This window comes from Cuculus canorus, chromosome 6 (assembly GCF_017976375.1).
Source record: "Cuculus canorus isolate bCucCan1 chromosome 6, bCucCan1.pri, whole genome shotgun sequence".
Lineage (NCBI taxonomy): Eukaryota > Metazoa > Chordata > Aves > Cuculiformes > Cuculidae > Cuculus > Cuculus canorus.
The window spans coordinates 25,855,286-25,868,359 of NC_071406.1; the positions used below are offsets into that span (position 1 = coordinate 25,855,286).

The 13,074-nt window shown below is 38.2% G+C and overlaps 1 protein-coding gene across 4 annotated transcripts in view; it reads right to left on the reverse strand.

The window, feature by feature from the left end:
- The window catches only part of ZNF385B (zinc finger protein 385B), a 170,031-nt gene that overhangs the window by 136,346 nt on the left and 20,611 nt on the right, over positions 1-13,074 (reverse strand). The gene's annotated exons all lie outside the window — the stretch shown is intronic.

Below are 13,074 nucleotides of genomic sequence, written 5' to 3' on the forward strand. Positions count from 1 at the left end.
GCTTTACACTTTCATATACACCCAAATCTGCAGCCTTCAAACAAGTATTAAGAAGTTGTATATAGTAGTCTGTTAGGGCCTTCACAATTGAAACTATTATACAGAGAAATACCAGCTAGAAGTTAGTCTTGTGGGAGCTACACAAATACACAGTAAATAACAGTCCCTGGACAACAATCTAAGAGCCTCAAATACACACCTGTCCCTAGAGAATAAAGACCTTAAGATAAATTAACCAAATGCAGAAATACAGTTTTACATATCTGGGGGAGAAGTGTGTAGGTGAGAGTTTTAAGATATGCTGTTAAACCAGTAGAGAAAGCAGTGGGAGGGCTCTTTATAAGGGGAAGAAGTGTCTAGATCAACTCAAAAAGAAATATTTCTATTTTCTTGGCGAAATAACTTGCTTTTAACACTTTATTCTTTACCACCACCACCCAAATATTCTGAATCAGCTAAAGCCTTGCTCAGGGAGCTGAGCAGAACTGCTCTTTCCTGACAAGGGTGCAGCTTCTCTCAGAAGCAACGATGCTTCAACTGCAAGGTCACTTTTTCAGCCTGGGAATCAGAGCAACACAGATCTTTGCACACACCTACTACTCTGCTAGACAGGAGGAATGAGAAAGACCACACCTCCACACACACAGAATAGTAATAATACCAGAATAATCCTTTCATTATCCACAGAAGTATATGTGTATAGTGCCAGGAGAACATATGTTTGCTTCTTTGGCATAGGTATGTAAATAGAAACAACTTCAGAAATAGATCAGTGTCATTTATGTGGTGGGATGGAGTATTTCACCACATTCCTAAACTCTAGCTCATGCTTAAAATTTTACTATTTGTACAAATTCCTCCTCAAGCATGATTCCCTGATCAAGTATTCTAAAGAGTCCATAGTCATAGTCTTATATTTGTTTCATATAACTGACAGTTCTTTCATCAAATAAAAAATACAAACAAATGTATCAAGATATACATCACAACAAATGTTAAACATAAAAATAATTATTAGAAATAACTGTAGGGTCAGGTACGTAACTGCTTTTAAAAGCAAAATAGTAATGATCCTGAAAACCTAGGCTAGACACTGTCACACTAAATCATTTAAGTGTAAGTATCATATTTCAAGGCAAGCAACCAAGATCCTCAACTCAGCTAGCTTAGATGACATTTTCATCTGAAAATTTAATCGGCTTAGAGCTTTGGTATTTGTTACTTTTCAATGTATTTTTTAAACCATATACAACTTCCTCTACTCCCTTTGTTTTCTGTATATTTTTACTTCCACAGTGCTGTTGTAGTTTTTGTTTTCTGTTGTAAAGGTTTTGAAACAAAAGTATTTTTATATTACATTGGGTTTACATGCTATAAACATAAACCCATAATTATTTAATAAGATTTTTAATCTTATATTAAAAATCCTGGCTTGTCAGAAAACGAATAAGTTTGATTTACAGAAAGCAAAAAATCAAAATACAAATCAGTAATTATTTCAATAATCTATAAGATCTTAATAAAACTCCATTGGTTTGGATACATTAAAAGCAGCAGAGGCAAATACCTGTACTAGAAAGTTGCGTGGTCCAGAGGGCAGACTGATGGAGCAGACAGCTACTGCTGAGTAACCTGCAGCAGCAACAGAAGCTTTCAAAGGGGGCTTATTTTGGAAAACATCAGCCTGGTACTGCTTTATTCCATTCTCACTGCAGCATGAGATACATATGCTCCTGGACTGCACATTTTGGTTTACTTGCATTCAAAGATAAAAAAACCTTTCAGTGGATGAAGTCTTACAGACTGCTGAAATACGAACCAAAGTAAGTTTAACAGGGAAAATCAGAATGCTTGCCTCAGAACTGTAGTCTTGATGTGACCAAAAATGTTTTTAATGTGGGCACACCAGAAAAAACAACCGAGCATAGCAAGGACTCAAACACTGCACCTACACCCGAAGGCAGCATCCCAGCTGCCAGCCTAGAAAGAAATTAACCTTCAGACAAACAAAAATGAACCACTGTTCAAATTTCACTTTTGTCAAACAAACAGAATTTTTACTTTGTTTTACTAGAGTACAGTCTTAGCTGCATTAATACAGAACAAATGAATCCTCAAAGCAATTTCTTGCTACTAATTTAAGAATTAAAAACCACAAGCTGAAATTTTAAAATAACCCTGATTGCCTAAAGCTCTGCATCTAAATAAAAGGTGACCTGATTCTAAGCAGCACTGACCTCCCAAAAACTGCTGCAAGCAGCAGATGCAAGGCACTTACGAAAAATATACCTACACTGAGCATCTTAAACCTTAATTTTAGAAGGGCAAACAGCAGCACACTCTGACCGGTTCAACCCTAGAGAGGACCTATACTTTCACCCAGAAACCAAACCACCCTAGCCTTCAGAAGTCTGTCTGCTCCCATGCAGAAGTTACAGTCCTCACTTTCCTGGGATTTCAGAGACCTGAACATTTGGTGTGGCAAATCATCTGTATTTTAAAAACCTTGTCTAATCCCTTCTAAAGTGTTTAAGAAGAAAATATTGATGGCAAACATCCACCAAGATTTTACAGTATGTACATCTTTCACACAGGTAACACAACTTTTACCACAACTGATCACTTTTTGTGGTGTGTTTGTTCAAAAAAATAGAAAGGTTATTACATGAAAGGTTCTATTTGTCTTTAAAATTGTGTCTCCTTTCTTTCTTCTTTAAAGTCTGGGTTGGAAAAGCACACCTTTAAAAATATCTTCTTAAATGTCCTGACTGCAGAATATTCAGAACAAGTACAATTCTGGATTGAGTCAGTGTAAGAATATCAATATGAACGCAGATGTATTTTGTAAGAGCCTTCTTTAGAAGGCTATCTGAATGCTTTACACTTATGAAAGAAACATACACACATTAAACTGCAATTTAAAAACCTCCACAAATGAAAAAACTTGAGCATTCTTCCTATTCCCTACATTTCCTAGCCACTCAAATTCATGCAAGTGACCACCTGCAAATGCCTTTTTCCTTCAAAAAGACCTTTTCAATGCAGATAGATTTTTAAGGAGTTCTGGATGGTACGTATTCTCACTCACCAGGAGTCAGTTATGAAATGGGGCCGTTTTGTCCCTCAGGCTTACACATAGCTCAATCACATTATCACATAACAGAAGCAGCTACTTGAGACTACAGTGAAGTGAACTGAGAATAAAGAGAAGTTACACCATCATTATATTCTGCAAAATCAAACAAATCATTTAGATTAAGTATTATAGATGGGATTGTGAAGAGTAAGCATTATAGATAGGATTGTGAAGTACTCAGCTTTAAGACTAAAAGCAAGAGCATGAGTTCATTAAAATGGAGAAAGGATAGAAATTATCACATGAGGGAAATACAATAGATTAATCCTGTGAGTTCCTATTTCTTTTTAACTTTGATACAGCACAATACGAGCCAAGTCTCAGCAATGGCTGATACATAACAATATCCACAAATTAAAACATCCCATACAAAAAGGACATGATTCTGTGAATCACACTGGAGTGACACACACATTACAAAGGTAGTGCTGTATCACTGTAGATCTGTTTACTCAATGACTTAAGAGGATGAGACCCAGTTAAAAACTGAAAAGTGAGAATGTGAAAACGGGGAAAAAAGCAGAGAAAAAACAGCATGTTCAAGTATGTTAGGAAACATCCAGATTATATGATACAGAAATATCTAAGTCATAAAGGGACTGCCTTACATATACGTCTTTCACAGGTAGTTGACTGTCTGCTTCTTTCTCTTGCAAAAGTAAGTTCTGCTTCAAACCTAATATACTCATTTTTACTTTGATCAAAATCATAAGAGGAAGGAATGCAAGTGTTAAGAGCTTTTTAGGTATTTGATATAGCTGTTAACAGACTAAACAAGTTGTCCTTCTGTTGTGTTTCCACCCAGTACACAGAACTGTGATCTATTGAAATAGATTCTGCAAGCAATACTGGAGCAAGAATAAATTAGTGATTTATGACACCACATTAAAATTCGTAGGTGTCATAAGATACCCTGTTAGGATTTCTGAAACCACATCTTCTTGGCCTCTTGCAACTGGTGAAGAAATCTAAGCATGGACATCCTTTGTACTTGAAGCTTTAGGCAATTAGCCTTTCAATTTAGCTAATTTACTTTATACAGACTTGTACTTTCAGAAGAGCTAGGTTAAGAAGTATTATATATAGTACAGTGCTGTAGGTGAGAATGTGCAAATCTGTACTCAAAGGAAATAAGTTTTGGTTATCCTAATGAATTAGTGATGGTTACATGAAGCATTCTTTTCATGAGTGCCAGTCTAAAGTTTTGCAATGCCCATTCCTAATTACTTGATACTTCAAAGAACAGTTATGCTGGAAATGTAATTAGACTGCCATCCCTCTGTGGATCTGTGCCAGGTAAGCAAAACAGAAAAAGTGTTTTAACAACTTAAGTATGGGCAAAACAATTTTCTCCTTTTAGCCTTTGGAAATAGTCAAATGAATTACTGAAGACACAGGAACAAATACAAAAGTTAACTGGCTTTCTATATTGTAACATTTCCAAAAAGTTTCATTCAGACAACTGAGGGGAAAAAAAAAGAGACCCAAGACTGTGCCTTGTGCTGTACCTTTTTAAGCAGCTCCCCTATGGGGAAAACTATGCAGATGGACCAGTGAAGTCTGCATGCATGCCTTAAGAGCTGTGGTCTTGCACTGGAACAAGTATGATTCCATAATTTCTCATCTCTGCTACAACACACAGAAAAGAAAAGGGGGGGGGGGGGGGAAGAAAAAAGAAAGCCTGGGGGTGTGGGGGGGGAGCTTTTAAATAATGCTCCAGAGCATTACATAAAAGAAACTCCCTAGAGCTGCTTTTGCAGAGTCTTAGGACCTTTCTTATATTTTTAGACAGTATTTCCCAAACATAGATAAACTATTGAGAGGCATATGGTTTGCACCATCTGGGCAACAAGTTCTATTGGGATACTGTGGTGAACAACATATGTGTAGTGCCTGGTGCACAGTATCCTACAGTGTTAAAAAAGCACTAGAGACTATTTTGAAGCCAACCTTGAAAAATCCCCCATATGTTTAAGGGACCATCTCCTTTCAGAAGATGTGTTCCCTTTACTTTCAGTACATATCAAAACAGGGAACTGCCATGTTTAATTTTGCCTTGTTCTGAAATTCCTCAAGGAGGCATCATATTCCTCAACATTTCCACCCGTCAAACTATTTATTATCCATCCATGCACATATTGATCGATTCTTCCTCATTTCTTCCATCTCTGCTGGTGAAGCACTCAAAATGTTTCAATTTAAAGTCACAGTAAAAACTGGATGGTTCAGAAAAGTAAATACATTTTTATTCTTTGTGACAGATAAAGAATCAGTTCATCATGGCACACTGACCAAACCAGGCAATGTAATTTTTAAGCCTGTATTTTGACACTGGTTTATTCAACGTGAAGAGGAATAGGAAGTCAGCTTGCTATTCCTGTGCATGAAAAGTTTTCAATGGTGTGGTATGACAAATGGCTGACAGCCTCTTCACTAACACATTTTTAGAATATTTAACATTTGAACGAGACTCTCTTGAAACTACAAAAACAGATGGTTGCTGCAAAACAAACATTTGCTGTTCAGCACAAGGTAATTCATAAAACTGAAAACATTCAAGTAGCCAGTATTTTGCTTTGTTCTACTAGCCTTGAAATTATCCACATTACGGAAACCTAAAATCAGATCTACTGTACTAGTCTGTGAGCTCAGCTAAAATCACCCTTGACTTAGATTATCACAGGCTGCGATTGCATGTGCCTGTGTTTGTAGCCAGCTCTAATTACAAGGTTCATCCTTTCCTCTTCAGCCCCTGTACTTACAGATTTCTGGCATGCTTAACCTTAACAAAAATAGATTTACACATTGAATTATTTTGCTAAAGAGCTATATCCTGACCTGACATAACATATCTGACTGCTGCCAAGAAAGTTAATCAAGTTTGGAGTCCAGCTATCTTGGATTATGCTCTAAAAGAAACAGTTTGAGCATTATTGTAACATGCTTTTCCTTAATTAACCTATTGACAAGTTGGTGCCTGCAGCTGGGGAATCTGTCATTAAGCCATTACTTAACTTCAGTTAACTTGCACTCTGCTTTGGGTACTCTTATCTAATTGTTTAATAGAAAAAATACTAGAAGCCCAAAGTGCCCTATGCATGGTTGTGTATGTCATCTCAGACTCCTATCCCCTCCTTCCATGTACCTAAGTCTGAGAGACTATCGCAAATCTGCAACAGGTTTGCTTTGAAAATAGCTACTCAACTCCCTTAGCTTTCTCCACCAACACATCTGTTGCATAAACCCACACAAAATTCCTGATCACTCCACTGCCACCTCTGTTGTGTCATCTGCAGCACATTCAGCTGGGTACCATACAGTCCAGTCTTTGTGGTTTTGTGTCCTCATAGGCAAAAAGGGGTCCACGACATACCAAACATCACTGATTGTCAGTATCGGGTCATATTTACAGCTGATTTCATCCAGGACTGTAGTTTTCTATCAAAGACCTAAACCCCAAATATACATCCAGGAATGAGGAAAAAAAACCACAAAAATATAGACAGACTTAAATGAGTTCTTTGTTTAACAAAGCCAGGATTAAACCATTTCACGTGCTAAAATGCCAAAGAGCCAGTAAAACATAATAATAATTAAAAAAATAGGCAGAATGCTTTTAAAAGGTTAAACATGAGAATAGCAATACCTCAAAAAGTAGATTAAAATTTTAAAAAGCTGAATTTTTTTCAAGAATAAATGAACAAAGTGAGTTTAATTAAGTGTAGTCCCAATATTGCCCATTTTCAGAATCTTATCAATTACCAATTTAATAAAATAAATTCAATTATATTGTCTCTAAGATAATTTTCTAAAACTTTTTTTAAATCTCTAGCCTTCTACAAAGTTGCTAGATTTGGGTTTTACTTGCACCTTTCAAAGTATTGTATCCAAACATTCTTTTCAATCAAAGGATTACTCTTGTATTCCTCCATTTAAAAAAAAAATCTTCAATGAACAACAACAATCTAATTAGATGCATCTCCACCAGATTTTATAACTCAGAAGTGCTGAAACCAAACTTATAAAAGGAAAATTATGTATAGTATATGGTTTGAACCTGCCTTCAACAATAAAAGGACTGCAAAAAATTAGGGTTTTTTTAAAAAGACAAAATTATGTTTTAGAGTCATGTCTTAAAACATGATGTGGGGGATGATGTGATTGAGAGCAACCCTGCAGAGAAGGAATTTGGGGTACCAATGGATGAAAAGCTGGACATGAGCCAACAACAGGTGCTTGCAGGCCAGAAAGCCAACCATATCCTGGGCTGCAGCAAAAGAAGCATCACTAGCATGTCAAGGGAGGTGATTCTGCCACTACTTGGCTCTGGTGAGACCTCACTTGGAGTACTGTGTCCAGCTCTGGAGTCCTCAGCACAGGGAGGACATAGACCTGGTGGATCTGGTCCAGAGGACAGACACAAAAATGATCAGAGGGCTGCAGCATCTCTGCTATAAGGACAGGCTGAGAGAGTTGGGGTTGTTCAGCCTGGAGAAGGCTGCAGGAAGACTTTATAGCATCCTGTCAGTACTTAGAGGGGGCCTGTAGGAAAGATGGAGACAGACTTTTTAGGAAGGCTTGCTGTGACAGGACAAGGAGTAATGATTTCAAACTCAAAGAGGGTAGACTGGATGGAGAAAGAAGTTTTTTTACAATTAGAGTGGTGAAACAATGGAAGAGGTTGCCCAGGGAGGTAATGGAGGCTCCATCCCTGGAGATATTCAGGGCCAGGTTGGGTGGGGCTCCAAGCAACCTGATCTGGTTAAAGATGTTCCTGCTCCTGCAGGGGCAGAGGTTGGAATAGATGACCTGTAAAGGTCCCTTCCAACCCAAAACATTTGACTTTTTATGTTTATAAGATAACTTAATGCCCACTGTAAAGCAAATGGCTTTCAACTAACTGGAAAACTGGTACAAGATGTGAGGTACTTCTAGTAAAGCATCTATTTTAATTATAAGAGAAAGTTTTAGGCATGAACTTATATGAATAAAGATCACAACCCACTGATAATGGGAGCAGGGTATTTGTATGGGATAGCTGCTTTATCTTGCTTGAGCATAATCACGTTTAAGGAGTACATAAAGCTTTGGTCTCAGGAAGCAAAAATAATTTCCCACCTTTCTTGAAAATATCGAGAATTCACCTGAGCGTAAAAGGAAGCCACAACAGAAAGACAGGCAAAGTACAGCCTTCTTGTTCATTTAGCTGAAGTCTGACAATGCGAGGAGCTGAATATAAGTTGTACTGGAAACCATTAATTCAGGATAAAGCCTTGTAATGCTGCAAAGGGGCTCTTGGACACAAGAGCAAGACTTTTGAAGACTGTGCAAAAAGAATACCTGCGGATGAACAAAGAACAAGCTACATTCAGAAACAGCACGAGACAGAGACATATCGGCTTGCTTGACAGCACTTAGAATTCTAAGAGGAAATCCTGCTCAAAACTGCAAGCATGATCAGTGAACATCAATCCTAATATGCTACTAAAAAGATGGTCCCAGACTAGTAATCCGTAAGAAGCTGTCAATGTCCATGCAAACTACTGATTTTCTTTTGGAACAGAAAAATATTGAGAGCAATATTGCCTTCTAGTACAAAGGCAAATGGAAGTAATACATGTTTTGGCTTTTTAACTACTTATAAGATTTATGATTAAATTATAAGGGAATTATTCAACTAGTAGTGACAGACTAGAGGAACAGGCAAATCACCTAGTTTGAAGTCATCCGTAAAATGGACCAGGTTAAAACTAGCACTGTCCTGTATGTAACCCTTCACTTTCCTTTTCCTTTGTTTAAAGGAACCGCAGCTAAGCATATTTTGTGCTGATACTGAACTCAGAGAAGCCTCTAGTGGAGGCAAAAATACGGTCACTCCCCAATTCCACCATCCCACAGACTTGCACAGGCCTCTGCTAAACTTGAGCTGCCAGTCACCTCAAGCTTTAAGCGACTGCTGCCTGCAAAAACCATTCTGAATACCTATCTTATTCCACATTAAAATACACACTTCCATTCAGAAAGAATGAAGCAGCCTTTCACTGTTTCTGCTAACAGTTCACACCCTGATACAGATATAGCACGTGTGTGCTTCCATGCTGCAGGCGATGCACTCTGCTCTCACCTCAACGAAGAGCCTGTTAGTGAATGCATTTGCTCATACAAATTTGACAAACAAACCCTCCTCGTTTCTTCGCATTCCAGCCAGTGCAACCACACTATTGGATTAATTTAAGTTTGATAAGCTCTTGGAGATATCTCTAACTTTTATATTTTAATTTTAAACTGAAATGTAGTACTTCAATTTACCTGGGTTGTTGTTTGGTTTTCTTCCCTCTTATTACTCATTTGTACAAAATTAGTATACTATTTGCATTTCACACTTAAGAAGCAAAAAGACTTGAAGAGACTCAGATAGTATATCCCCCCCTACCCCAAAGAACCAGTAGTAATTCCAAGAGCACTAAACTGTATAAATATTTTAAGCCCCACACTCTTATAGATCATTCTGCACCAAGTATCCTGAAGGTACAGACAAAAAGAATGGTAATGTCAGCTATTTGAACCACTAAAGCAGATGCCATTTCATGAAACTGTTACTTTGTACCCATTTTAGCAGATACATAGACCAGCTCAGGGTGACCAAAACATGCTTTAACACAAACCAAAACGCATGCCTTAAATGCAGCATAAATTTAATTGCATGATAGATGCACAGATTTTTTTTCCTTTTAGAGATGATTATATTTGATGTAACCCAGAGCTTCCTATAGGACCACCTATAATCTAAGATACTAAAATACTCTAAGTAAAGAACCTGTCACGTGAATGACAAGCGACCCTTCCAACTCAAAGAAAACTAGTCTAAATAGTATTTCCCAAAGCATGTATGTGCAGAAGAGAGGTTTAGTGCATACAGAGACAAAGAGGATGAGGGAAGTGGCCTGTTGGTATCCCAATGGTTCACACTTCTGTCTGTCCATCCCCCACCCGGGAAAAGGGGAAATGGGAGTAGACAAGGGCCAGGAGATGCACATTCCTACTTCTCCATATGCAACAAAACTGTGTTGTGTTCTTTTAAGTCATTTTACACCTTTACGTCCACATCGTCCCCTCCCATCACCTACCAACTCAGACTACACTGTCAAAGTAAGGTCATATTTCATAGCACGCAATTGTGCTCATTATCAGCATCAGATCTGATATGGGACACCTGAACATCATCTCTGACACAGTACTTAGGAAACATTATTAAAAATTATTTTTATCACATAAGCACCAACAATGATTAAAGTCAGCCAAAATAAAGGCCATTCTAGTTCACCATCAAAATGAACAGAATATGGAACAGTCACCTCAGACCCACCCATATTACAGAGATGGGCCCAAAGCATACAATTTAGCTTTTGCTGATTACTGCATAAAGTGAGCTTCTCACAGTGTTGACTGCATACCAACTGCTGCACTAACAAGCGGCATCTTCCTTCGGACATTTACAAACATAAGAATGCTTATTCATGACAGTCCCACATATCATCTGCCATCCCAGATGGTGACTGGTGGGATGCTGATTTTGTCCTAAGGCAGTTACCACCCACCAAGATAGTATATGCAGGGCTAAACAAAAACCATGTGCCATCTGCTGTCAAGTTTGTAAGACTTTTTTGAGACCTACTATGTTAGTTTATTTTAGATCAGACAGGTCAGGAGGCTATAGGCCTCTAAATGCTCAGTAAAAGAAGGGTTAAGTTGCACTGTAACACACACGCAGTAAACAAAGAACACGTTGCAAAATGTGCTGCTGGACCCACCTCTAACAAAGCAGCAAAGTATTCTCACTGTGGTCAGTGGCAAAAGGCACGTATAGAACATAAGCTCAGGGGAAATCACAGGGAACCTGAGACTAAGAAGCAAGATGAAATTCTGCAAAACTTAGATTTCTTTAGCCTGAAGAAATTTTAAAAATTTTCTTTCTTGCTGACAGGATGTTTTTTCTGCCTCCTTTCCTTGCATTTCTCTACTGCTATCACTTTCACAGCTGTTCGCCATCGTATGATTTCTTGCCCAGCCCCAGCTCTTTTCCTGCCCCCGTATCTCTGTAGATCCTTCTCATCCTCCTGTTTATGTGCTGTCATAGTATATACATATAGAGGAAAGAAAAGTCAAATAAAAAGCAGAACCATGGTGACATCTTCTCCTGCCTCACAAGCCATGTAAACTTCCTCTTACTCACTTCATCTGTCATAACCATTTATAGATGGTTAACAGTGAATACAGAAATTTCCCCAGTTTGGGGCCATGAGGCACTGAAACTACGTAAAATAATTCTACACATTTTTCTTAAATTTTCTAATTAAATCTCTTTTTGTACATTGACAAAGGATCTAAAGCAAGCAGAGAAAAAATTTAAAAAACCCACATCCACTAGTGCATTTTCCCGAATATTTCTAAACTACCAGGTACATGAAAACTTCTCACTGAGGCAGGGAATTAACCCTTGCACAAGTGTAAAGGCTACATTTCTGTCTGCACAGATGAAAAATGAAAGTCTTGCTTAAGCTCACCCCTTAGGAAGCAGAATTTCAAAACATGGCCAAATTGCCTTGAAATCAGTAACATCAGAAAAACAGGACACAAAGGAGAGGGAACAGGAAGGTCAGTACTGCACAGTAATGAGAGGTAAGAGTTGCAAAGGTCTCTGCAGGGACCAATACTGTAAGAGCCCCTGGTGCTACAGCCCACGCCAACACGGCTGCGTCAGCAGAGAGTGTCTTGGAAGCCTGGCAGCGGATGCTGAAGGAAGACGCCTCCAGCCAGCACAAGTGTCTCACCTCCTCCAGCATTCATACCATGTGGGGCAGAGGCAGGGAGGAAGCACAGAATACTCTAGTCAACTCCAAACAACAGCTTAACTCTTAAGAAAGAGTAGAGGCCATCTAAAGGAGGAAAATCTGGCAAAGAGAAGCGTTGGTCATTCCTGTCCCCCTACACAAGCAACCAGAGGCAATGAAGGGCACCGGGCAGAGTTTTTCCATGCTCCTTAACAAAACATTTCCTAACTGTCCTTTAAATAACTGTTAGCACAACCATCAGTTGCTTTAAATCATCCCAGACTACTTCCTCTACTGCAGAAACCGCAAATACCAATCTATGCATCCTACTGCAGCTATCTGCAGAACACATGCCTTTATTAAATGTCCATGTAATCATAAATGTAATTAAAACTTAATACCACAATAAAGTTATTTAACATAAAGATGTGACAAAATTACGCAATTCACAGTTATTCTTATACCATCATCCTGCTCAGAATACAATCCTGGCATCTCCTTAGGGATATAAACATTTTTCCACCTTCATTTTACAACCATCAATCTGAAGTCCTCACAGACATTCATGCATACTGGTTCCAAAAAAAGTAAAAACATCATTTTGCAAAGGGATAAACTTCTGATGAAAGCAGTCGCGCTGAAAATTGGCCGTTAATCTGTTCTGAATAAATATAACCCCTAGAAAGACGGAAGTGTGAGCAGAATATATACTTTTGTACTTGAAAACGCTGAGATGCACACCAAGAAGCTTATACTTTAGCATTTATAACTGAAGTTATCCATCAGAAGCCCATTTTACTCCCATGAGAGATATTCCTCTCTGGTCATTCACTTTTCAAAGCCTTTTGCAACTTTAAGATTGCAGTAAAACTGACTTTTATACCTTATTTCAGTAGATCTCTCTCTCTCTCTTGTCTGAGCTGTCTCATTCCTTGGAAACATTTGGTGGTTTTTCAACTTCCTAAACATTTTATTAACTAAGAAATTAAAAAAATACTTTTTTGCAGTGACCCAGTGGATTTCATAATGCAAAACAACCTTGTCATAAGAACTTCCTGTAATAGATCCCCCGATATAATGAAGACCTTGCACTCTCACACTAGCCTG